Source organism: Grammomys surdaster, unplaced genomic scaffold (genome assembly GCF_004785775.1).
Source record: "Grammomys surdaster isolate TR1022 unplaced genomic scaffold, NIH_TR_1.0 126131, whole genome shotgun sequence".
NCBI lineage: Eukaryota > Metazoa > Chordata > Mammalia > Rodentia > Muridae > Grammomys > Grammomys surdaster.
In genome coordinates this window covers 2191526-2216629 of record NW_021620939.1, presented here as the reverse complement: position 1 = coordinate 2216629, position 25104 = coordinate 2191526, and the positions used below count along the sequence as shown (strand labels likewise).

Sequence of the window (25104 nt, the reverse complement as noted above, 5' to 3'; positions counted from 1 at the left end):
GCACTTGGACCTGGAACATGGCCCTAGACCCCAGAGACTGAACCAACACGGAATTCAGTCCTAGGAACTGAACTTTGTTGGTGTTCAGGAGGCAGTGTAACTAGATAATTATGCTGTGGACAATTAGTTAACCAATTGACTAGTTGGCTAGACTTTAGCCAGTTACGTTGTCGTCTACCGTTCCCCTGTTTTTCTACAAATGCTGCCAGACCCCTTGTGAGTTAGAGCTGGCAGAATCTGCCTTTGGCAGCTGCCAATTCTCATAATTTTTGTTTTTAGTTATACTTTATTCCAACTCTACCTCATTTAATTGGCCAAAGGGATTTTCCTTTTAGTGGCATCATGCCCCCAAGTCTTTGTCAGCTTGATACAAACCTAGGTATATATGTGAAGGGTATTTTTTTTAACATTGTTTTAATCAAGTAATGTAGCTGTTTGAAGACAACTCAATAGAGCCTTGAAGGATTATTGTTATCCAGTTAGCCTCCCTGAATAAAGTCCAGATTTTGTGAATTTGAATTCCATTCTTTTGGCACCAGATTGAATAGCGGTTGGAGCCCGAGCCCTTTCCTTGGTGTGGAGAAGCCTGCCAGTTTGATTGACAGCAATGGTGCCAAGACAGAATCTTGCCAGCCTGATCATGGGTGGGCTTATTGACTGGAGAATCTCAGAGAATGATGCTAAGGGGATGGCCACTCAACAAAGTATCTGAAACCTAAGTAACTTGTGAGTTGCAAATATCTCTTCTCTTTGACACGACACACCACACCCCTTCCTTACCAATCCGGGTGTGTGGTTCCTGCTCCATGCTTACTAGACTTTCATAGAGGTTTTAATTTTAGCAAATATTTCTATAATTCTGACGTGAAAATGTTTTATGTATATTTGTTATTTAATCCTTACAGTCTGTGAGATGGATGACACATGATGTATGAGCTGGTACACCACATGAATTAATAGCAAGGGCTCGCAACTCCCAGAATGCACTCTGTGAAAATGAATCTATGCTAAGATTTTAATGTTGACGACAAGTATTCAAATATAGTCAGGGACCCAGATGGAGTTTAGATCAGCTAGTGGTGGGTCTGAAGTCTAGGACTCTGAATGGTCCAGGTTAACTGCACCCACACATGGTCAGCATCACAACCTCTTGGGTATTCAACTATCTTCAGGGTAGAGTAAAAAACATCTATCTTAACACAAAATACAGGCTCTGACTCAGGGTTAGGATTTTAAATCTCTGTCTCTCTTTTCTTTTTCTTTCTTTCTTTTTTTCAAGACAAAGAACTCCTGGTTGTCCTGGATTCACTTTGTAGACCAGCCTGGCTCAAACTCATAGAGATTCCCTTATCTCTGCCTTTTGAACACTGGGATTAAAGGCCTATGCCACCACACATGGCCTAAATATCTCTTTATGACAAAATTTGAGGGGGAAATGGGGAAAGGGAAGAACATCTGAAAGGTAAATAAAATATCCAAAAAAAAAGAGACAAAATTTGAAGGGAAAAAAATCAAGCTTGAAACATAGAATACTTATTTTGGAAAGATAGCAATCCAAATATAAAGCATAAGCTATCATGTCAAAGTGTAAAAGGCATCAAAGAATAAACCATAATATTGGGGGAAGGGGGAGACATGTCAAAGATAAGACACATTATATCTAAACATCTGGAAATTATAATTTAAGGGTAAAAGTTGGGAAACGATGCTCAGATTTTAACTAGAGATTAATTGTACCTTCTGTTTCTCCTAAATAAAGTCAGGATTTAGTATTTAATTCTACCTCAAAGTTTTCCTCTCAGTATAAAGTACTCACTAAACACCCAGAAAATACTTGTTAATCATTTCTATGGATCATCCAACATGCAAAACACATGACTCTAAAGACCACAGTTTAGTGTGCATATACAGAAGCTGAAAATCATGGGTTCTAAGTTTCAATATTCCTCTTACAATCAAAGGATGCACAGGTCAGTTTTAGGAAAGGAAATTTTGATTGAGAAAAATGTCTCCATAAGATTGGCCTGTAGGTAAGGCTGTAGGATATTTTCTTGTTAATGATTGATGTGGGAAAACCAAGCCTACTGTGGTAGTTGCACCCCTGGGCAGGTGGTCCTAGGGTATATAAAGAAAGTAAGCTAGGTGTAACTGAGTAGGCCGTAGAGAGCAAGCCAATAAGCAGTGGTTCTCACTGCCTCTACTTCAGATCTTTCAAGTTCCTACCCTAACTTCCTTAAGTGGTAGCATGTGACCTGAGAGCTGTAAACTGGGATGAACCCTTTCATCCCTTGGTCGTAGGCTTCATCACACCAGTAGAAACCTCAGGACACCCTTGCTTTGCAAACCTGTTCTCATGATAAAAATGTGTTTGCCTGGAACTTTCTGAGAATTAGAATTACCCTAAAATGATGTTCAACTTCCTAAAGCCCCAGGTTTAGTTGAGTCTGTTCCAGAACAATTCTTAGTGTGTGAGGACAGAAGGGTTGTGGGACCGAAGGAAAACAAGCAGTGAGATCTAGGCTCCCAGAGAGCCGTAAGGACTCAGTGTAGGTGCTTACAGAAGCTGTAAGTGTACCTGGAGGGCTGCGAGACCAGTTGGATCACCCATCTGGGGAGAAAGAGGACCCTGCCTATGACTTTGGGCAAAGCTACTTGATCCTGACTGAAATACACTTGGTTATCTTAAGCTCCTAGCAGTGAGTCTGGCACACTCCTAAAGCTAAGGGCTGGATGGAAAGTTCCATATAACTTCTAATGGGTTTCCTGGGGAACTCTATGCAGGAAAACATTGCTAAAGGTTATTCTGGGGCAATCCTGGCAGGTAGGAGTCAAGATGGCTGCGGTAAGGTCAAGCTGGATCCTCACAGAGCTTTCAAGATTTAAGTGTTTTTTTATTTTTTTCTACCATATGAGTATTCTCACATGAATTAGAGTTGCCTGTGTTTTCTGGGGGCATAGACTCTACCTAGTCCTCCTCAGCTTCAGCAGTAGAATCATATGAAAGCTTCAAAAATAAATAGACTGCTGCCCATTATATTCCTCTGCAAATTCAGATTTATTTGTTCCAAAAAGGCCTGGGCATTTTTCTAAATGCTCTCGAGGTGAGGTTCATGGAAAACCAGGGTCTGTAACCGTAGTCCTCAAAAAAAATGGCTCCTGGCCAGCAGCAGCAGATCCACAAGGGGACTTATTAGAAATGTGTGTCTGGGGGCCCTGATCCAGAATAGCTGTTTTAGGAACTCAGGGGTGGTCCCAGAGATTGTGTTATATAAGTCTGCCAGTTGATTTGGAAGCAAACTCAAGTCTCAGATGCATTGGTCCACCCATAATGCAAATTATTGGCGAGTTGGCATACTGTTGGGAGCCCACTGGCACCAAAAGTGGAGATGCATTGCTAAAATTAGATATCACGAATGTATACCCCTCCTTCTGAGTTTCCAGGGACAAATGAAGGCAGTATTTCATCCAACGTCCACTCTGTGGAACCAATGAGTCTATGGGGTTTCCTTACAGACCATAGGAGGAGTTACTTATGAAGGTGTGGGTGCTCCTCCCCCAACAGGCTGCACCTGGAAAACCTTCTACACATCTGTGATAAGAGCCACATAGTTGGAGCCTCTCTCTGCCCCAGTCTTCCCAAGGCCTATGTAATCTAGCCCCTCCATGAGGCCACATGCAATTAAGGAAGAACTGCATGTAACAGGTGGCAGGAGCACCTCGGCACTTGGGTAAGCATCTCCTGACCTTCCCCATTCCTGCACGAGGGGTGGAAACAGTCGACAGGCCCAGCTGGGATAACCCTTTTGCATGGGTGCAGCTGAACTCCCCAAGATGGTGGTTGCTTGGCTTGGAGAACAGTCATGCACAACAGGTTGTGCCTCACCCTACAAACCCAAGCAGGTTTGTGTCAAGTGTTCTCCAAGACCCCTGTTGGGGCGTAGGCTGGCTCTCCTAACTCTGAGACAGGAAAAGAAAAGAAGAGTGAAATAGCCTTTGAGTAAATTCTGTGTCCTTAAGAACAACTAGAAGACCATTTCTAATAGAGATTAGTATTGTTTATTCTATGAGACAAAGGTGTCTGCAAGGGAAAGAAGTTGGAGTTTAGCCCTGGGATGCTCCTCTATGGAGACAAAGCTCAGTCAAAACTTCCACTTATTGCCTTAGCTTCCCCTGTCAGTTGCTGAGAGTCCATTTAATGAGTTTTGGCACAGGCCTTCAATCTAGAACCCAGAAGCCAGAGACAGGCAAACATCTGAGTTCCAGGCCAACCTGGTCTACAGAGCAAGGTCTAGGACAGCCAAGGTTATACAAAGAAACCCTGTCTTGAGAAAACAAAATCAATCAATCAGTCAGTCTATCTGTCTCAGTCAGTCAGTCAGTCAGTCAGTCCGTCCGTCTGTCCGTCCATCCATCCATCCATTTATCCACTTCTTGCTATTTATTCTTTTACTTTGGCGTGTTATACACTTAATGGCCTCACTCATCCAAGACAGAGAGCAAAGCTGATCATAGATCATTCTCGGCCGTTCAGAAACATCCCATGAGCTGGTGAATTTGTTACAGACTTTCACAGAACCTTACCTCAAACCCTGAAGAGCAGCTGTGGTGGTGGCCTCTTGAGTTATATTTGTCACAGCTTGGCTGACTTCAGAGCTGAGCTGGGATGCTCACCGTTTGGTTCCTGAATTATTTTGATAATTTTGGCAATCTTCAGCTTATTTATTTATGATTATTAATTACTCAAATAAAACTGCTACTCTGGTCCCCCTCATGGGTTCTCTTTATTGTTTCTTTTCTTTTCCTTTTTTTTTTGAAAAGATGATTGTTTCACTAATTGCTTCAGACAAGCACGTCTCTCTCCACACCTGTTCCATGACATGATAAATTGTCCAGGTGTGAAGTGGCTGGTTGTTCTGGCTTCAGCTGCCACACCAGTTTCAAAGTTTGTTTGTTTTCACTGAAAATACCGAACAGCTTTTTTTAAAAAAAAAAAAAAATCAAGATTTCTGATAATAAATAGTTTTACAAACACCTCCATAAAATACAGCCTGCCTGCCCGAAAATCAATTTCCTACTGCAGTCTACCTCAATAGAGGCTTGCTGCAAAGTATCAGAACAAAATCCAGGAGGCAACACTGACATTGTCACTGTGATCTAATAATCTGTTTAGGAGTCTGTTTCCAGCCAGTACCAAGCAGCTGGGTGGGGAGAGCACATCTTACTCTTTTCTTTCTTTTTTTTTTCAGGAATGTACAAATGTCTTTATTCAAAAATACAAAATAAATTATCTGTAGGCATGGACAATGACAGCAGTAAACCATTATGTATTGTCAAAGGAAACCAGTAACTGATGGTTACAGTGATCAGCCAGCCTTCTCTTCAGTCATTTTCTTCAAGTGACTTCTCTGAAGTTATTGGTGAGGAACCTGCCTTGAGCTTCCTGTCACAGTTCATTGATAAGGGCAAAACACTATTTTAGGTTAGAATATGCCACCTCCCATACCCCCTCCCATTCCACCCATTGCACCCATTCCAGGGTCCTTCTCTTCTTTAGAATTTTCTGTCACTACAGCTTCAGCTGTAGTTAACAAGGAGGCCACCCCAGCAGCATCCAGTAAAGCAGTTCTTACAACCTTTGTTGGATCAATGATTCCCTTTTCCACCATGTTCACAAAATCTCCAATCATGGTATCATAACTAACTTCTGAGGAACTTTGCAGAATTTTCTCAACTGTTAAAGATCCTTCAACACCTGCATTCTTAGCACTCGTCATTGCAGGAATTTTAAGTGCTTTTTAAATAATTTCTATGCCTATTTTCTGATCTTCATTAGCAGGCTTTAATGAATCCAAGGCTGGGATGCACCGAAGCAGAGCACAGCCCCCTCCTAGAACAATGCCTTCCTCAACAGCTGCTCTTGTAGCATTGAGAACATCTGTAACTCTGTCTTTCTTCTCTTTCACTTCAACATCACTTGTCCTTCCAACCTTCAACACAGCTACTCCATCTGAAAGTTTAGCAAGTCGCTCGTTCAGCTTTTCCTTTTCATATTCACTAGTTGTGATATCTAGCTGTTCAGTGATTTCTTGAATCCGTTTTTCAATATGAGCTTTGTCACCTTTCCCTTTCAAAAGCATGGCATCATCCTTGGTGACAATGACCTCTCCAACTTTTCCTAAGTCATGAGCTCGAACATCTTCAAGATTTAGATTCAACCCCTCTTCTCCAAACACCGCACCACCAGTAGCAATAGCCATATCTTTAAGCTGGTTCTTCCTGTTGTCCCCAAACCCTGGAGCTTTGACTGCTACAACCTGAAGACCAACTTTTAGCCTGTTCAAAACCAGTGTGCTTAGAGCTTCTCTGTCAACATCTTCAGCGATTATGACCAAAGGCTTCTGGTGAGCATTAGCAATTTCAAGAGCAGGTACAATAGACTGAACACTAGAAATTTTCTTTTCACTCAACAAAACATAGGCATCTTGGAATTCACATTTTTGGCCTTTTGATGTGTTAATAAAATACAGGGAAATACATCCTCTATCAAACTTCATGCCTTCAATAATTTCTAGTTCATCATTCAGGGTTTTTCCATCCTTCACTGTGATGACACCCTTTCTTCCAACTTTTTTCATTGCATCAGAAATGATGTTCCCAATATCTTTGTCTCCATTTGCAGAAATTGTAGCAACCTGAGCAATTTCTTCATGAGTTGTCACAGGTTTAGATTGTTTCTTAAGTTCAGCAATTACAGCATCGACAGCCAACATCACACCTCTCCAGATTTCCACTGGATTGGCCCCTTTGCTGATCTTCTCAAAGCCCTCCTTGGCAATAGATCGTGCCAGAACAGTGACAGTGATGGTACCATCCCCAGCCTCTTCGTTTGTGTTATTGACAACATCCTGAACAAGTTTAGCTCCGATATTTTTGTATTTATCCTTTAAATCAATTGACTTTGCGACAGTGACCCCATCTTTTGTTACTTTGGGACTTCCCCAACTCTGTTCAACAATCACTGTTCTTCCCTTTGGCCCCATTGTAACAGCTACAGTATTGGCTAAAAGGTCTACACCTTGAAGCATTAAGGCTCGAGCATCTGCACCAAATTTTACATCTTTGGCATAGGCCCGAGTGAGATGAGGAGCCAGTGCCCAGGACACAGGTCTCATCTGGCGAAGGACTGTGGGTAGTCGAAGCATTTCTGCGGGGCGATGGCGAGAGAGCTCGAGGCGAGGCAGGCCGTCTATGGCGAGTGAGGGACCATCTTATTCTTTTCTGACTGGCAGAGTGGACGGTGGGTGGTAAACACTGAAGACATCAATGTGTGATCAATCAATATGTGAATGAATGAATGATGGCTCCATATGCAACATACAAAGCCACGTTTTTAGTCCCACAATAAGAACCAGATTGGAACATTAGAATCCTTGAGACAATTGGGACGAGGGGAGGGCAAATATCACAGGGGTCTGTGAGGATGGGCGAATGCTCCCCATCTCCTGTGGAAGATGAGAACGCTCGGGCTGCAGTAAGTGGGAAGAGGGTAGAGCTCAGGGCATCAGCCTGCAACTACAATCACTATAGCAACTGAGAAGGAACTGTAGTCCTTCTATCCCTGGGGATTGAGGTATCCATGCTGGGTGACAAGGGGAAGGTAGCAGTCTGCCATTGCCCATTTAAAACATATCTCCCCAAGAGGCACCTCCACAATAGATCATTTAAGGTTGTATGTTTGAGAGTCTGATGGGATTATCTGGCTCGGGTGAACGGTAAGTTCTCCAAATGTGGCCCCGTGTTAACATGTCAGGGAAGTGCTTGGCTTTTCATGTTACCAGTGTTGAATGTGGAGCCATGCAGGATCAGGCTGTTTTCCAGGTCAGCTGAAGCAGGCCTGATTGCCTTCTGGGGAATAGAGGAGTCAATCTGGCCGTGGGGTGTGCTAGAAAGACCATTAGATCTTCACTAGGTTTGTAAGCTCTGGGGCAGAACTTCCTTCCTCAGTGACTTGGCAAGGTGGTTGTGGAGGGCTAAAGGCTTGAGCTGAGGTCCACCCAGTGGCCATGTCTAGCTGTTTTTAGGAGAGCAACAACCTGCTAATCTGATGAGTGGACTGCTTACTTTTCTCACAGCTGAGACAAGATATTTGACCAAAGAAGTTTGAGGAAGGGATGGTGTGTCTTGGCTCATGGTTTATGAAGGGATGCAGCCCATCACTATGGGAAGGTATATTTCCATGGTGATTCTCAATCCAGTCAAGTTGAGAGTGAGTGATTCACGCTTAGGATCTTCTACTGATCACAACCGTCAATTTTCCATCTTCATCTCCTTTCATCCTTCTCTTGGCCTCTACCAGCCCCTACAACATCTGCTCCTGCTCAGTGTCCCTCACTGTACAAATTCTACACTGTTGATGGACATCTGCCACTCAGTCTGGTTGTACTATGGTAAAATTGCTATTTACAATCTTTCAATATATGAAAATATAATTGCCTTAATTAAGGCAACTATTACTATGATGAAACACTATGACCAAAAACAAGATAGGGAGGAAAAGGTTTGTTTGGCTTCTACTTCCACATCATAGTTCATCATCAAAGGAAGTGAGGACAGGAACTCAAGCAGGGCAGGAACCTGGAGGCAGGAGGTAATGCAGAGACAGACCAAGGAGAGGTGCTACTTAGTGGCTTGCTTCCCATGGCTTGCTCAGCCTTCTTTCTTCTAGAACTCAGAACCAACCAGCCCAAGGGTGGCCACACCCACAATAGGCTGGGCCTTCTCCCATCAACCACTAAATAGGAAAATACTCTGCAAACTGGATCTTATGGAGGCATTTTTTCAATTGATGTTCCATCTTCTCTCCAATGACTCTAGCTACATCAAGTTAACCTAAAATCAGACAGCTTTATTTCTTTACCTACACTAAATTTCTTGATATACACCAATGTTCTGTTAACAGCCTGGATGAAGGCTGTCTTATTATTATGGATGAATACAGATGGACATTGTCTTAGTTAGGGTTTTACTGCTGTGAACAGACACCATGACCAAGGCAACTCTCATAAGGCCAACATTTAATTGGGGCTGGCTTACAGGTTCAGAGGTTCAGTTCATTATCATCAAGGTGGGAACATGGTGGCATCCAGGCAGGCATGGTGCAGGAGATGCTGAGAGTTCCACGTCTTCATCTGAAGGCTGCTAGCAGAATACTGGCTCTCAGGCAGCTAGGACGAGTGATTTATAACCCACACCCACAGTGACACACTTACTCCAACAAGGCCACACCTCCTAATAGTGCCACTCTCTGGCCCAAGCATATACAAACCATCCCAGCCACCATGAGGTGCTTCCTTCCCATTCCTTTTGAGGGCTGTGGCAGCTCCTACCTCAGAGCCTTTGCTGTTATCCTATCTGGAACCTTCTTCCCCTCACTTGTGCCAAGCTAAGGACTACCCATCCAATTCTCTTCAGTTCTATAGACCTAGCTCACTGGAGCCATTGCCTCACGAGGAATAAGAAATGATTTATTTTGAGGCCAAAATAAGTGACCATTGTAGCTGTCTTTTAGCTACTTTGGTGGGCTTTTTCTTTCACCCTTTTAACCTCCTACCACTGGATAGGAGAGAAAACTGGATAGAGGAGAAGAGGGGGTTTAATTAATTAATAATTCATTATACTACTTTTCTGTTGATTAGGGATATCAAGTTCATTGGGGCAAGTTTGATCTTCACTGTTAGGGTATCTAATTTCTCTTCTTTCTTCTTTCTTTCTTCTATCCTCCTCCTCCTCCTCCTCCTCCTCCTCCTCCTCCTCCTCCTCCTCCTCCTCCTCCTCCTTCTTCTTCTTCTTCTTTACATGACTACTTAACAAATCATGACCAACAGCAACCAACCAACAACCCACTTGGAGGCCTAGCATTTATATATCCTCTGAAAAGTCCCCAGAATCCCAAAGGTCACACAATCACAGAAACTATCTAATGTTGGAAAAACTAAACCCCTGTTAGAGCACAAGGCAAATCATAGTCAGCTGCTGTCGACAGTCTGAAGCAGCACCATATTCCACACCAGGGATTAAAATGAAAGCATAGTCCCATAATATTCCTGTGCTTTTTAAAGAAACCAAAACTCCCAAATTGTTACTACAGACCATGGCCTGGGAACACAGGTTCAGGTGCCTCAAATGATGTGTTCCAACATGGAAGTTGTTTCATGAACTTTCTACAGTTGGAGTATCAATAGAAAGTCAGAAATCAAGGCATATTTATTTATTTATTTATATCCCAAATGCTGCCCTCTTCCCAGTCCCCCCTCATAGGGTTCTTCCCTGTACCACCCCTTCCCTTCACCTCTGAGAGGGTGTTCCCCCCTGGAAATACTGTGGTGGGGACATCAGGTGGGTGGTAGAGCAAAGCAAGAGAAGTTCCACTCTGGGTTTTAGATGCTGTGATTGACAGTCCCAGCTTTTGGATTGGCGGGAGCTCGTGGTCTGTTAAGACTACATTACAAAGGTTTTTATCTGAGAGTCCAAAGGATGTTAAATTGGACATAGAGGTGAGCAGTGAATGGATGTCAAGGGGACTAAAGATGGCCCAAGATTATTAGGCTCTGGATCCTCAACATTCCAACTCTCCACATTCAGGAAGGTCTAGTCAGTCCTTATAGAATCTTCAACATGCATGTGGCTTTTCCCCCTCCTGGGAACTTCACCTCACAGCTCAAATGTAATAATTACAGCGGGGGAATGAAATAACCATGCTGATACAGCGCTGGCAGCATTTGTTTCAATGTCTAACACCATTGTTTATGTTTCAAAAGGGATCAGCATAGTGTAGTGGTCAAAAGCAGGAACAGGAGCCGGGCGGTGGTGGCGCACGCCTTTAATCCCAGCACTTGGGAGGCAGAGGCAGGCGGATTTCTGAGTTCGAGGCCAGCCTGGTCTTCAGAGTGAGTTCCAGGACATCCAGGGCTACACAGAGAAACCCTGTCTCGAAAAACCAAAAGCAGGAACAGAAGGCAAAAAGTCTAACCTTTAGCCTCAGTTCCTGCTGTTTCCCACTGTGTGACCTTCGTCAAGTTCCTTAACCTCTCTGAGTTTCCAGTATTATTTGTAATTAGAGAAGATACTAAGATCCACCTCTTAGGGTTGCTGTGAGCATCATATGAGTTATAGCTACTTCGATAATTCATTTGGGTAAAAATGGTAATTTAATATTTAATATATTTCAAATGCAAACACATATAAACCTATTACTAAAGTGAAATGAAAATATTAATCTATGGAACAGTCATTAAGCAAAGATTATTCCTTTATGAATTATTTGAAGATGCAGTTGATAGAAATAAAATATTATAATAGCCAATTTAGCGCTAGATAAAATTGACTAAAACTGAACTAATAGTGGAAAATTAAATGTGAAATAGTTTTTGATCTTTTAAGAATGCTGTGGGCTTAAAAAGCCCTCAAGTGATAATAATGTCATTTTTTTCTGAAACTTCCAGAGTCAATTTTGCAGAAAAATCCAGGCAATGGAAACTCCTGGTCCTTGAATGACAAGATGGGAGTAAACACTAATGTTGAATTCTTTTTAATTCCTCTTACTTCGAGCAATTCCACCTCTCGATTGACAACATTCAACAGCTCCTCCCATAGAGATGCAGAGCTCCAACCCCTAGCAGATGGCTCTATGAAGGACACTAAGCAAGAATCTGCTTCTACATTCTTTCTGGCATGTTGCTCTCAAGCTTTGGTTTCTTATGGATTCCATTGCAGGGTCTCCCACAGTGTGGATCCTGTTGTCTTCCTATTCTATTGTTGTAATGACCCAGAAAATGACCCAATCATTTCTCTGGGTCAAATGCAGCCAGCATTCTTGTCTTCACAAATAAAGTTTTATTGGAACCCATCCAAACACCCTCATTTGCATATCATCTATAGCTACTCTTGCAACAAAATGGCAGAAGTGAATAGTGGCAGCAGAGACTAGCCCTCCTGCCATGTCATAAATAAAAGTGAATATTCTTAGAGCCATTAAGGAAAATGTTTGGCCATTATTAGGCCTCAGATCTGGGTCTCAAGGGGACACTGAGTTGGACTGGTGGCAGTAAGAAGGTCATTATAAAGAGTTATCATGGACAGACAGGCAAATAGAGATGTCTTCAAAAATTTAAGGTAGTAATGGTAATCTTTCATTTAAAGGTTAAGCTTCATGTTGAATTAACTTTTCCTGGAGAGGTCAGAGGGCAAGCAACTCTTAGGAGGTGGTTCTCTCTGTCCACCCTGTGGGCCATGGGGATTAGACTCAGATTGTCAGCCTCAGTGGCAAGTACCTCAACCCACTGGGTGATTTTACCTACCCCCTCTCATGATGTAATCCTGCAGGTCTGATCTTGAGGGCCCATAACAAGTAGCCATGATGGTGAAGATAGTCGTGCTGTCATACTCAAAGGACAGCACCTCACAGCATCCATGATGATGTATAGTGTCCCCACTATTATTCCCAGAATTTGATAGGATACTGGTACACAGTAGTCAATATTGGCACACAGTAGGTGCTAAATAAGTGAATGCTGATTAAATTTAATGTTCTATTATCTAAAATAATTTGAGAGTACCTGGCACCCATGGGTTGAGTCTCCAGTTCTATATACAATGGCAAAAATATTCTCTATAATGACTAGACCCCGGGATGTGCCAAACACACGACAGAAACGGTGTGAAACCCTCCACATCTCCTTTTCAGAGCCCTACAGAGCCTCTTTCCCCAGGGAGCAGGCTTATAAATGGACAGTATTAGTAGGGCATGCACTCTCTCTGGAGCACACACTTAGCAAGAGCATGCTTCATGCTGGTGAAGCCATTTCCCCCATTTCTTGGCTCCTGAGTCTTACCAGCAGGCTGCATTTTTGTAAGCCCTTGCCAATCATGTGTCTTTCAGAGACAGCAGCAGAGAAGTCAGCATCCTCACTGAAGAGTATGCTGAGTTTTCATTCGTTTGCTTTTTTAACCATGACTGTGCCTTGGAATTGCCCGGAAAACCGATAAACCACAAGGAGTGGGCTGTAGCCTCAGAGGGTCTGGTTTAATCAGACCAGGTATTGCTGTTACAGTTTGCTCAAGTGATTCTAAAATGCAGCCCGCCCAGCTGTGAGACTCTCAGATAGTTGTGTGAGAGAGCATGTGTCTGTATCTGTGTGCACGTATGTACAGTGTTGCTCATACATGTGTGGGAAAGCCAGAAGTTGAAATCGGATGTGCTTTGCTAATACCCTCACACCTTGTCTTCACTGAATCCAGAGCTCATTGATTGGCAAGACTGGCTGGCCAGGGACCCCCAGAGAACATCCTATTGATGATTTGAACTTAGGTCCTTATGTTTTCACACTAGACACGTTACTAACCAAACCATATCCCCAGCCCAGAGCCCGGCTATTTTATCAGTTCCAAGTTTCTCAGTACCTGTATGTTCTGAGAGACAGAACATAGAAGCAGATAGTGGCCAGACTTTATATGACAATACAACTCTCATCTACAGCAACCAGCCTAGAGTTGCCAAGAGCTACACAACTACTACCAGTTTCCCTTTCCCCCCGTCCTCCAATTCACGGCCAACCAGAGGAGGTCAAGCATATTATCCATATAAATCATATAAGCAGTCCTGCTTCTGGTTGGACCGTGCTTAGCATCTTCATTTGAAAAGTCTCCGTTCAGAGCATGGCATCCGGCTTTGTTTTCACATAAAACTTCCCTATTGCCTTGCCTGCCTCTGAAGACTGTCAATCATGAGACATGGTGCCTGTCTCCCTCTATACCAAAATGAGTAAACAGACTCAGATTTCCACTAGGGTGGTCCTGGTTTATTTTTACAGGGCACTCTTGTTATTATGGTAGCTAGTACTTAGCCACTGTATGTGTAAGCAGAATACTTCGTAGGTATAGTTGATGATGAACAGGCTCGCAGGTCAGCCCGGGCAGGTGTGGGAATAAACCAGAGGACTGAAGAATGTTTCACACGATCTGAGAGCAAAGGTGCTGTTGGGTCTCGGGAATCCGGGAGTAGAGGCTGGTGAGGCTCAGAACACTTCCTGTCTCAGCGGCTTGTTTATGCACCTGCTTCTCTTTTTCTACCTGGTTTAGCCTGGTTGTCTCTGTTCTCCAGCACCACCCATGGAAGGTTAATAGCTGCTGCTGACAACACCAAGGTGTGAATCTTAACTAAAGACATGCACAAAAATAAACCACATGGCATCTCTGTGTTCTGGTTCCAAGTTCCCAAGCACAGGGACCCATTGGGCTATGCTTGGAGGTTCCTGTTTCCCACTGCCCCACTGAGACTGTGTGGGCTGCTGCAAGGGGGTCATTTCCCACTGTGCACAGGGAAGGCAGCTGAGGAACACACTTTACCAACTCACCCCCTTATCTAAAATAGTTTAATTTATATTCTAAGCCTGTGTGACAGCCTCCCTTGGCTCTCTTGGTCTTTATTGTCTCTGGATGCCCAGAGATCTATGTTCAGGCCGCTTCATCATTTGTAACATTTTAGGGAAAACTGTCCTTGAGGTGGCATACCCCTGCAGTCTACTCTCAGAGCTTAGTGCACAGACAAGTGTCACAAAGCTGTGTGCACATAGCTATCACCTCCCAGCGGCCTTTAGAACACCTCGTTCACTGCTCCATGGGGTTTGCGTATTTCTAAATGATTACAATGTTTTTTATTGTCCCTTGCTGGGGGCTCACACAGGGCTGTGGCTTAAATCCTTGGATCTTTTTGTTTTCCTTCTTTCTTCTCCTTCTCTGCCTCCTGTTTCCCCTCTTGCTCCTCTTCCTCCTATTTTCTCTTTCTCCATATTCATTTTCTCCTACAAAGTCTCTTGTAGTTCAGGCTGGACTGGAACTCTCTATGTACCTAAGATTGGTCTTGAACCCCTGACCTTCCTGATTCCACCCCCTAAGTGCTATGATTACAAGCTTTTACCACACCCAGCCTGGTTCTTTAATCTTGTTGCCCAGCTGACATATAGTTGGAGCAGCCATTTGGAGCACCCCAATTTCCTATTGCATACACACCTCCAAAGTAAAGCTATTTCCACGATCTGCCACTCACTCTACCAGTCCACAAGGATGTTATACATGGCTAGGAGGTACTAGGAATCGGGTAAGAGAGGATTCATTGAAGTGGAATGTGTTTAGAGTTGCTCAGTCCTCTTAAACTCAGACTCTAGGTTCTGGGCAACACAGAGGCAATTAAGCCTAAGTGTATGTCATTTTCCTTGTAGGTGAGCATAAATTGCAGAGACAGAGTTTGAGACACTATGCTTCAGCCAAAACTAGGGCATGATGCCTCTCTCCCATCAAATCACAGACCATAAGTACAGAGCAGCCTGCAGGATTAAGTCTGGAGATGATGATTTCAAAGAGAAGCTTGTAGGGGGAAAAATATCCCGATCTGCTGTTTCCCTAAATAACAGCTTTACCCTGTTCCAGCTACTATCCCCATAGAAGCCTGTGCTGAGTCCTGATATCAAAGATTTACTGAAGACATGAGACAGTTCCCATTATGCAAGAAAGCACATCCTTACTCTTCTCAGCTGTGAAGTTCAATTAATGTTTTATTATGTGAAGTCAAACAGGCGCCCACTTCTTAAACTTCCAGCTTTTAACCAGTAGCAATATCGTCAGTCTGCTTTGATGCCTGCTTATCTCTAAGAGAGAGAGAAAGAGTCTGAACAAAGGCAGCTGCAGTTTTGCATTGGTTATGTAATTGTGGAGTTCAGAGTCCCTTTGTCCTTCTCAAGGTCTTGGGGACTATCCGATCAGACATTTCCCAGTCCAGGTATCTGAGGGCAGCTGTTTAAAGACTGTAGCTTGTGATTTTCTTCATTTTTCTCTTCCTAGGTGAATTTCAGCATCTCTTTGTCTCTGTCTCTCTGTCTCTCCCTTTCTCTTCCTCCCTCCTCTCCTATTTCTCTTTCTGTGTACATAAGCCAGGGGTTGATGTTGAGTATGGTGACGAGTTTCCTCAGCACATCTCTATCTTATATTTGAGACAGGTTCTCTCATGGAACTAGAGGCTCCCCAGATTGGCTGATCATCAACCCCCAGGGGCCTGCCTGTTCTCACTCCTGCCTAAGCACTGGTGTTAACAGTTGTGTGCTGCCACGCCCAGCTTGTATATGGATGCTGGGGACCTAAACTTAGGTCCTCATGCTTGCATAGCAAGTACTTTACTGACCAAACCATCTCCCCAGCCCTCTGTGAGTTTTCAATGCATCAGATCTATCACCAGAGGGATTTGTTGGGCTCAAAGAGATACTGTGACCTGGCCATAAGGGACGGATTTTCCAGTCCCACTCTCACTAATTGTATGTGTTCCCAACACAAGTAGTTCTGATTTCACTAGTCTCATAGAGATAACGAGAACAGTGAAGTATTTCTGCCTCCCTTCAGGGAGAATCAATTCATAACCAATAGGAACATCCCAATGTGGAAGTCCCAATGAAAACATATCATTACCTTTTTTAATTCTTGAGAATTTCATACAATTATTTTGATCATATACTCCTCTTCTTAACTCCTTTTAGATTTACCTCCACCACCCTATACCCCCAACTTTAGGTCTCTTAAACAATTCATTGACTCTGATTTGTGCTGTCCATACACTGGTTGTGGGCCCACCCACTGGCGGATGGTCAACCTACCAGGGAGCACACCCCTAAAGAAAACCAACTGTTCTTCCTCAAGAAGCCAGCAACCATCAATAAATAGTTTTTCAGCTAGGCGTGGGGCTCCTAAGCTTCCTCCCCTTCTTGCTAGAATGTTGACTGAATTGATCTTGTGTAAGTCTTCTGTAGGTAACCACAGTGGCAGTGAGCTCCTGAGTGCCAAGGTCCTGTCATAGCTAGAAGACACTGTTTTGCTCTGGTCCTCCCTGACGCTGGCTCTTACATTTTCCACCCCCTCCCCTGTGACGGTCCTTGAGCTTTGTGGAGGAGTATTATACAGGCATCCCATTTATGGCCACACATGCCGATTCTCTGCACTTTGGCACAGTTGTGCGTTTCTGTGTTGACCACTATTCACTGCACTTGTGAGCAGTTCAGAACTAGTCTGCCCAGTGGTAGACAGTAACTGTGGAAGCTTCTGAGAGATGTGGAACTTTCCTTTTGCCTGTGGCCTAACCCACCCTCCTTAGGTATGCTTGTTCCTCTGATGATGCTGTACCATGTCAGATGTCCTAATTTATTGAGCACATACTGTATGCCATGCTACCAAGGCCTGAGTATGAAATGTACAAGAAAAGACAGATGTTCTCCCACCACATGGGTTTACTTGAATGGTCTGAAACATTAGGTTTTAAATGGGACATAAACACAAACTCTTAAGTATCTCAAGGTGGGGATACATAGTGCTGTGAGAAGCTATCTTGTGGAATCTGAGCTACATATAGGGTCAGGGGAGGCCTCTCTGCTGTAGTAACAACTGAGCTGGAGTCTGAAGGAACAATGGAATTGACTAGGGAACAAGAGAAGGGGGAACATTCCAGGCAGTGGGTGTGACATGTGACGATGGTCCACAGAGAAGAGACAAGAGACATGGAGTGATTCTCTCTGCCACTTTGCCCTGCACCAGAACAATGAAATGTGTACATTGGGTACATAGTGAAGATAAACAAAGAGAATTTCCATCCCAAGATGACATCAGAGCATCCAGAACCACACATCAGGAATACTCATCTACTCTGGTCCCTTGAATGGATGAAACCTTAAGTTGACTTGCTAACTTTGATATCTTTAGATATACAATGCTCTCTGCAGATGTGGCAATCAAGCAAAGAATTTCTGGGTTTAAAACAAGGAAAAACATTGGATTGATTACACAATACCTAAGTACCTCTTTTACTGATTTTTCAGGGTGTTCTAATCTTCTGATGGCTGAACTCTCTTTCAGACAAGGCAAAGAACACCTATTACTGTTCAAGCCTTCCTCTGAGGGGCATCCATGGGAGCTTGTTGGAACTGTAGATGCTCAGCTCCCACCCCAGAGCTATGGTCAGCCATTCAATGAGAGTATGAGGGAGCTGCTGTCACTCTGTGTCAGAGCTGTCACTCTCCAGGTTTCTCTGATGCACCTGTGTGGGATCTCTGCAGTGGCGGGGGAGGATGGATGAATCTTATTTCTCTTTTTAAAATAAGTTCTGAGAGTTGATTCACTTAGAGACTTAATGGTGGCAAAGTATAAATCTGATCCAAGGGTCAGGGTTTTCTGGATCCACTCTTACACCACAGCCTTCTTAGCTGAAATGGCGGAAAGAGTTACGGCAGGTACGTTGTTGGAGGAAGGTGATTTTGGAAAAGGTGGATAAAAGCTGCAACTTATACCAAGTAATAATGTTCTTGTGATTGTCTTCTGCCTAAGTGGAGTGCTGGCTCTCACGTGAGCCAGTAACATTATTGGATGGAAACCAAAGGAGAGTGTAGCGGTGGTGAGTTAATCCTCTCTAAACTCCCCTGCAGGTGTGCATGCCTCCTCTACACCCACCCAAATGTTTTGTATTTCTGAAAGTAAGACACACACACACACACACACACACACACACACACACACACACATCCTTATTTTTAATATGGCCTAAACATCGCTGGGCCTTTCCAAACCTCCCTGTGGCTAGCACACTCTCCCCTCTGATAGTCCTCAATTATTACTTCTAAAATCTGTATTCCATCTCTGCTACCCCAGACCCAATTGGGGGAGTAGCCCCTGGGGTCACTCTACCCCAATTCTTACATATTGTGTGCTCTCTCTCCTGTAGTTCTCAGCTTGATCTTTCTGTTTCCTGTCATGGGGTTTCTGCCTTTCTCTCTCTCTCTCTCTCCTGTGTTTCTTGCCCAGGAATCCTAAAAGTCCCGCTTCTGTCTGCCTGCCCAGCCATTGGCCACCAGCAACTTTATTTCCCAATCAGAACCAACTGGGGGCAGGGACCCTCAGCACAGATATGCAAGTTCCCGTGTGATTTCGGGAGCCAAATTAACACAAGTAGCATTAGAACTTATCCACAACAGGAGGGAGGTGGACAGTCACTATGATCAAGGCAAATGCTGCTAGTTGTCACAAACCAGGTGGTAGTCCTGTGCCTAAGTCTTCAGCTAGCCACTGACATATGATGTTGAACTGTAGGCTTATACCCTAGCCTGTGTCAATATGGGAAACATTTACAGAATGGACTTAAGCCTGAGACAAAACAAAAAAAGAAGGTTTTAAAACTAAAAGTTTTATCTGGGCGAATGTGGTGCATGCCTTTAATCTAGTGCTCAGGAGGCAGAGGCAGCCTGATCTCTGTGAGTTCAAGGCCAGCCTAACCTACAGAGTGAGTTCTAGGACAGCCAGGGATATACAGAGAAACCTTGTACACACACACACACACACACACACACACACACACACACAGAGAGAGAGAGAGAGAGAGAGAGAGAGAGAGAGAGAGAGAGAGAGAAAGGTAGTGTTTAGCTTCTGGCTTCCACTAACTCTGAAAAGTAGCCCAGGGAAGCTGTCAGTCCATTTTCCTGGCCCTGGCTTTGTGTTTTGCATAAGTTTTGAACAAAATGGTACCAGGTGCCATGGTACCAGGTGCCATATCAGCCAGCCTCAGAGACCCTGAAAAGGCTCTGATCATGGTCAGCTTGTGTGTAGCACAAGTTGGTAGTCTTTGGTAGTCATTTTCACAGAACTTGACTACTAAAGCCAACCCAAGGAGCCACTTAGATCCCTTCAGCCAGTGACCCAGTGACCCTTAGCCTTGACTTTACACAGGGAATGCTTGGGGGAGACTTTAGAAAGCCTTCTTCGGAGGCTGTATCTTAAAACAGTTAATCCAGGTGTCTGGAAACAAGAGACAGTTCTTTTTAAAATCATTCCAGAAGATTTCAATAGCTTTATTCCAACCCCCACTAAGCTCCAGAATCATAGTCTTGGGCAAAATTATAGAAACAATTATAAAGATTTGAAAATGAGGTCTTTAAAGCCCAGAGAGTGCCACGCCAGTACCTGCCTGGCCCATGAACCACTCACCAGCTCGCTTGTCTTCCATCAGCTGACAAAGCTCACTGCTTGCTTCCTGCTGCAGTGAGTACAGTGGAATTCAGAGGGAAGGAGGGGGGCATGGGCCACAAAGCTCTGCGCTTTTCATCCTGTGCAGTACCGCAAGGGTGACTTCAGGCTCCCATTTCACCACACACCTCCTGCCTTCACCCCCGCCCCCTCCCCCACGCTTTCCCAGGCCCTGGAACAATGCTCTGTAACGTTATTTCGTAGACTACACTGGAGTCTGTGGTGGTTTGATCTGTGAGGTGGTTATATTAATTGAACCCTGTTGTTCACAAGCTTCATTAGGACCTGGATTATCTCGTCACATTGCTTGTTACTCATTAGTGTACCCAGTGGGCAGGAGTATCTACCCTGGGTCAGAATAAGTACATATAGTAGTCACTCAATAAATGTTTCAAATGCTGATAGTAGGAGAAATAGTCTTCCCCATGGAAGAGTACACACCAATTGGTTATCTAATACCACATAGTCAGCCCTGAAAACATATATACAAGTGATATGATACAGACTGAGCAAGTTTTATATATATATGCACACACACATATATGTATATACACACACACATATATACACACACATATAACATATTAACATATATAGTGTATACATATATCACTGTACATGTATATATACATACATATGCACATACATACATACATACATACACACATGTATATAAAAATGAAAAAGAGGCCATGAATTTGAAAGAGATCAAGACCCAGTTAGTACCTAATAGATCAGAAACTCTGGGCTGGGAGTGGAGGGGGAGGGCTGGTGACATTAGCACCCAAGGTCACTCTGCGGATGCAAAGCTCTTAGCACTATTGTAATGAAACTGGAAGAACGGAGAGATAGATGGTAACATGTCTCGGGCTGTGTGGGGCAATGATAATCAATGCCACCCTTGACTCCCCTCCAGCTGCCTCCTTGCCTAGTGCTCTTCCAAAGCCTCCCACGTGCCCCCAGAAAAATCAAAGAGCTTGAGGGAAACACTCAGACCTTGATCTCCAAGAATAGCTCGTCCATCACAGTGCGGTTAGTGCCTTCAGACAAGATGAGAGTGTAGAGCGTGTAGGACTGAAACTGACGGCCTCGCTCGGCACTTCTTAGCAAGAATTTTGAGAATCTCCTTTTTAATAATCAGGGCTTTGCTAGGCATCAACACTGTGAACCTCATAAATCAGTTGTTGGATGGTTAGCAAGTTTGGTGCGGGCTCGCCTGCTGTATGTGTGCCAGCTCTGGGCCTCAGCAGGTCCCATTGGCTTTTACTTCTTGCTCTCTGCAACTGCCAGAACTCCTGAAGGGAAGCTCAAAGCCTTGCTACTTTGATTCACTCCCAAGGCGTGTTATGCAGCCTTGCCCAGGCCATCCCTGGTGCTGATGGGCTTCCTGCACCTCTTTGCTCCTGATGAACTGTACTCAGCTTTCCTTACTAGGAACACCACTCTGACCACTTTTACTCTCAGCCATGGCCTGGACACCTCTTTTTGGAGGCTAAGAGGCCCTGTCTCTCACCTACCCTCTCTCCAGTCATCTTCCAGCATCTCTCTTTTCTTCTTTTGCTCATGTTGCATTTCGTTTATACGTGATGTATTAAGAATGTTTGGAGGCACAGGCCTATTTCTAGCTCTTAATCCTGCTCTCAGGGCACAGTCAGGATGGAGACTAATCTGTGTGTGGATCCCTGGGATTGCATCTGAGGCCAAGAAAGTAGTAGGCAAGAGACATCTGAAGGAAAGAGAAAGTGTGCGGTGATGGTGAGTCTTGATTGTCAATAGGATTGGATTGGGAGACATCTAAGGAGACTAAGTGCACCTCTGAACGTCCTTTCCAGAGGCATTTCCAGAGATGATTAGATCACAAGGGCTCTAAGTATCAAATGGTTTACCTATTGATAGATTGAAAATGTTTGTAGATACTATTGAGAGGTGGTAGAGAAGTGGAACTAAGTGGAGCCTTACTGGAGGAAGTGGTCTCCTGGTTGTGTCCTTCAAGGGCATGTCTTGTCTTTGACCCCATCCTGTTACCCCTTGATTTCTGGCTATCATGAATCATATTCATGCTTCATAGTCTGTCTTACCTCAAGCTGAAAGAAATGGTGCAGATGACCTGGGATTAAAAATCTTTGAAACTGTGACCTAAATGTATCTCTTATCCTTTTAAATGGTTACTTACAGGTATGTATCCCAGTGGTTAAAAAAACAACACACATTTCTACATGACTATCCTATTGTAGTCTATCTCATTAACTGTTTATGATGTCCATGGAGACGGCACAGACACTGGATGTTGGTGGATGTATAACTATGGAGTCTATCTATCTTAAAAATTCTTGAGAGTACTTATATTAGATTATAGGAATAAAATATATCTCATAAACAGACTTTGTATATTCGTCTCGGGTGCAGCCTTGTGTCGTCGTTTGACCCTGCTCATCTCTCTTCATTTAGCTTTAGGGTATTCTAAATTTAGGAAGTTCTTACACTTAGAGAAGAAGAAAATATGAGACAGTTCAGTTCAGACACATCATATGTTATTAAACACAGGGCGGTGGAATCAATTATACATTCTTGTTATGAACCAGAATGTTTGTACACACTTTTACTTACTTAATAACTCAGTAAGACTGATGCTGTCATTGTTTTGATATGACAAGCGACAGGCTGAGATGGAGTCTTTCAGTGAAGCTTCAGTGAGAAGCAGGGATGCTCTGGCAAGTCCTCTCAGCATGGTAGGATGCTGATGCAATAGTGCTATTAGGTCCCTCATCCGTACCCAGTGGGAGTCCTAATTGTGTCACATCCCCGTCAAATAGGAGAAGGATTGTTTCTTTTAGTCAACATTAGTTTTAATTTGTTAAATATTAGTTTTAATTTATATTTCCCTAATGATGTTAAACATCTTCCTATGAGCCCATTTGTTGATTTATATCATCTTTAAAGAAATGTCTAAATGCTGCCTGTTTTAAAAACTTGCATTGTCGGGCCGGGCAGTGGTGGCACATGCCTTTAATCCCAGCACTTGGGAGGCAGAGGCAGGCGGATTTTTGAGTTCGAGGCCAGCCTGGTTCCAGACAGCCAGGGCTACACAGAGAAACCCTGTCTTGAAAAACAAAAACAAAACAAAAAAAAATTGTATTGTCTTCTTAAATTTTGAGGGTTCTTTATATATTTTGGATTCCAATTTTTTTTGGAGATAGGTGGGTTTTTGTTTTGTTTTGTTTTGTTTTGAATTTAGGTCAAGAATCAAATAGCCTTATCTGACTGTTTCTGAACTTTCTCAGAGATCCATTCCATCTGCCTGTGCTCCTATCCTTTTTGCCAAAATATACTGTGTTGATTATTGTAATTTTCTAGTTGTTCTTGAAACTGGGCAATGCAATTCTTTTGACTTTCTTTGTCTTTATCATTTTTGGGGGATCTTTTACTTTTTGCATCTCTCTCTATAAAATTTAATGTCTATTGGTGTATATGAAGCTATGAAAAAATCTTGAGAAGGTTTTGACTTCTGGAAGTCCAAGAAACAGCAGCAGATGGCCTGTATTTTTAAACCTAGAAAATGGCAGCCCCAGGAACTACTGGTAGCTGTGCTGAGCCCACAGAGGAGAAGGCTCCATGGAATGTGCATTTACCAAAGGCGGAGGGCACAGAAGTGAGGAACATCCTATTCTGGTGCCATCATGGGGACTTTGGATCAAATGTTACATGTAGTGTGAGGGCTGTATCAGTCCCTTTGCTGCTATGATGAAACACCGTAGCCATAGATGGCCGACAGAAGGAAGAGTTTATTTGGCTCACAGTTCTACAAGGAGAAAGGTTCATCCTGTCAAAGGCATGGTGGCAGAAGTAGGAAGCTGAGTGCTCACATTTTCAAATGCAAGCACAAGGTGAAGAAAGCAAACTAGAAGGAAGACCTCCAGGCTCTATCATCTCATAGCCTGCCCTGTGTGCACTTCCTCCAGCAAGGCTGCTTCCCCTAAGTCTCCTCAAACAGAGCCATCAACTGGGGACAAGAGCCCAAATATCTGAGCCCGTGGCTCACAGTTCTTATTCAAACCAACAAAAAGCCTTAGATTCCTTTAACTGTTTGCTAGTGTAATTTGTTTTCTTGCACAGATGGACGATAGCCTGACGATGTAAATAACCATCAGAGTGCTTCCCAATGTTCTGCATTTCCTCACATGCTGAAGACTGCTGACCTGTTATATTCTATCTGTCCTCTTTACATGTGTAACCTTTATTTTATTTCTCCTGGTGGACCTATAGAACCTTGTTCATCTGTCCATTGAGTGTGAAGAGATGATAATAAATCCAGAATTTTCTGGAAACCTTACTATTTTTGTCATGTATTAGGCATTATCAACTGTTGATGGCTACCCAGACATTTCATCTGGTGGTTCTTCAACGGCTTCTGATGGAATTTGACTAATGAAGTAGAAGGTGGAGAAATGTCAAAATAGAGAGGACCATGTACTGCAGCACTAGCCTAGAGACTCGGGCTAAACTTCCCAGAGACGTTGATAGTCTCTCTCTCTTGAGGAGCTTAGGGCCATGGCACCACTACAGTTTCTTAAAATTCTGTAAAAATGAGCTTCTATCTCTCATTTGTATGCTATTGTGGAGCTTAAGGACTCTCCCATGTAGGGGGTGATCCAACGAAATGCTTAAAGTGACCCAATGGGTCAGTGGAAGAACTGAAATTTGAACCTAGAGCTGCTTGCCTCCGAAGCCCTTCATCTCAATTCAAGGCCGTGTGACATGAGAAACGCTCACAGGCATCCATCAGAGAAAGGCTTACTGTGCAGAACATGGCCCCATTGTCCTTGCTCCTCTACTTCTCGGTTACAGATGGCTGTATCAACATCATGGAGACCCTAACGACCTCCACAGTGGTCCTGAGACTGTAGACATTTAAACCTGGATGGATATTCTTTGCTATTTCATCAAACAAGAAGTAGAATCTGTTTCTCATCCTCCATTGATCTGGGCTGAGCATCCATCTCA

The 25104-nt window shown here is 43.6% G+C and overlaps 1 pseudogene; it reads right to left on the bottom strand.

Annotated features, from left to right (window-relative positions):
* Window positions 1-5480: 5480 nt before the first annotated feature.
* On the bottom strand, window positions 5481-7202 carry LOC114611984 (annotated as a pseudogene).
* Window positions 7203-25104: the final 17902 nt, after the last annotated feature.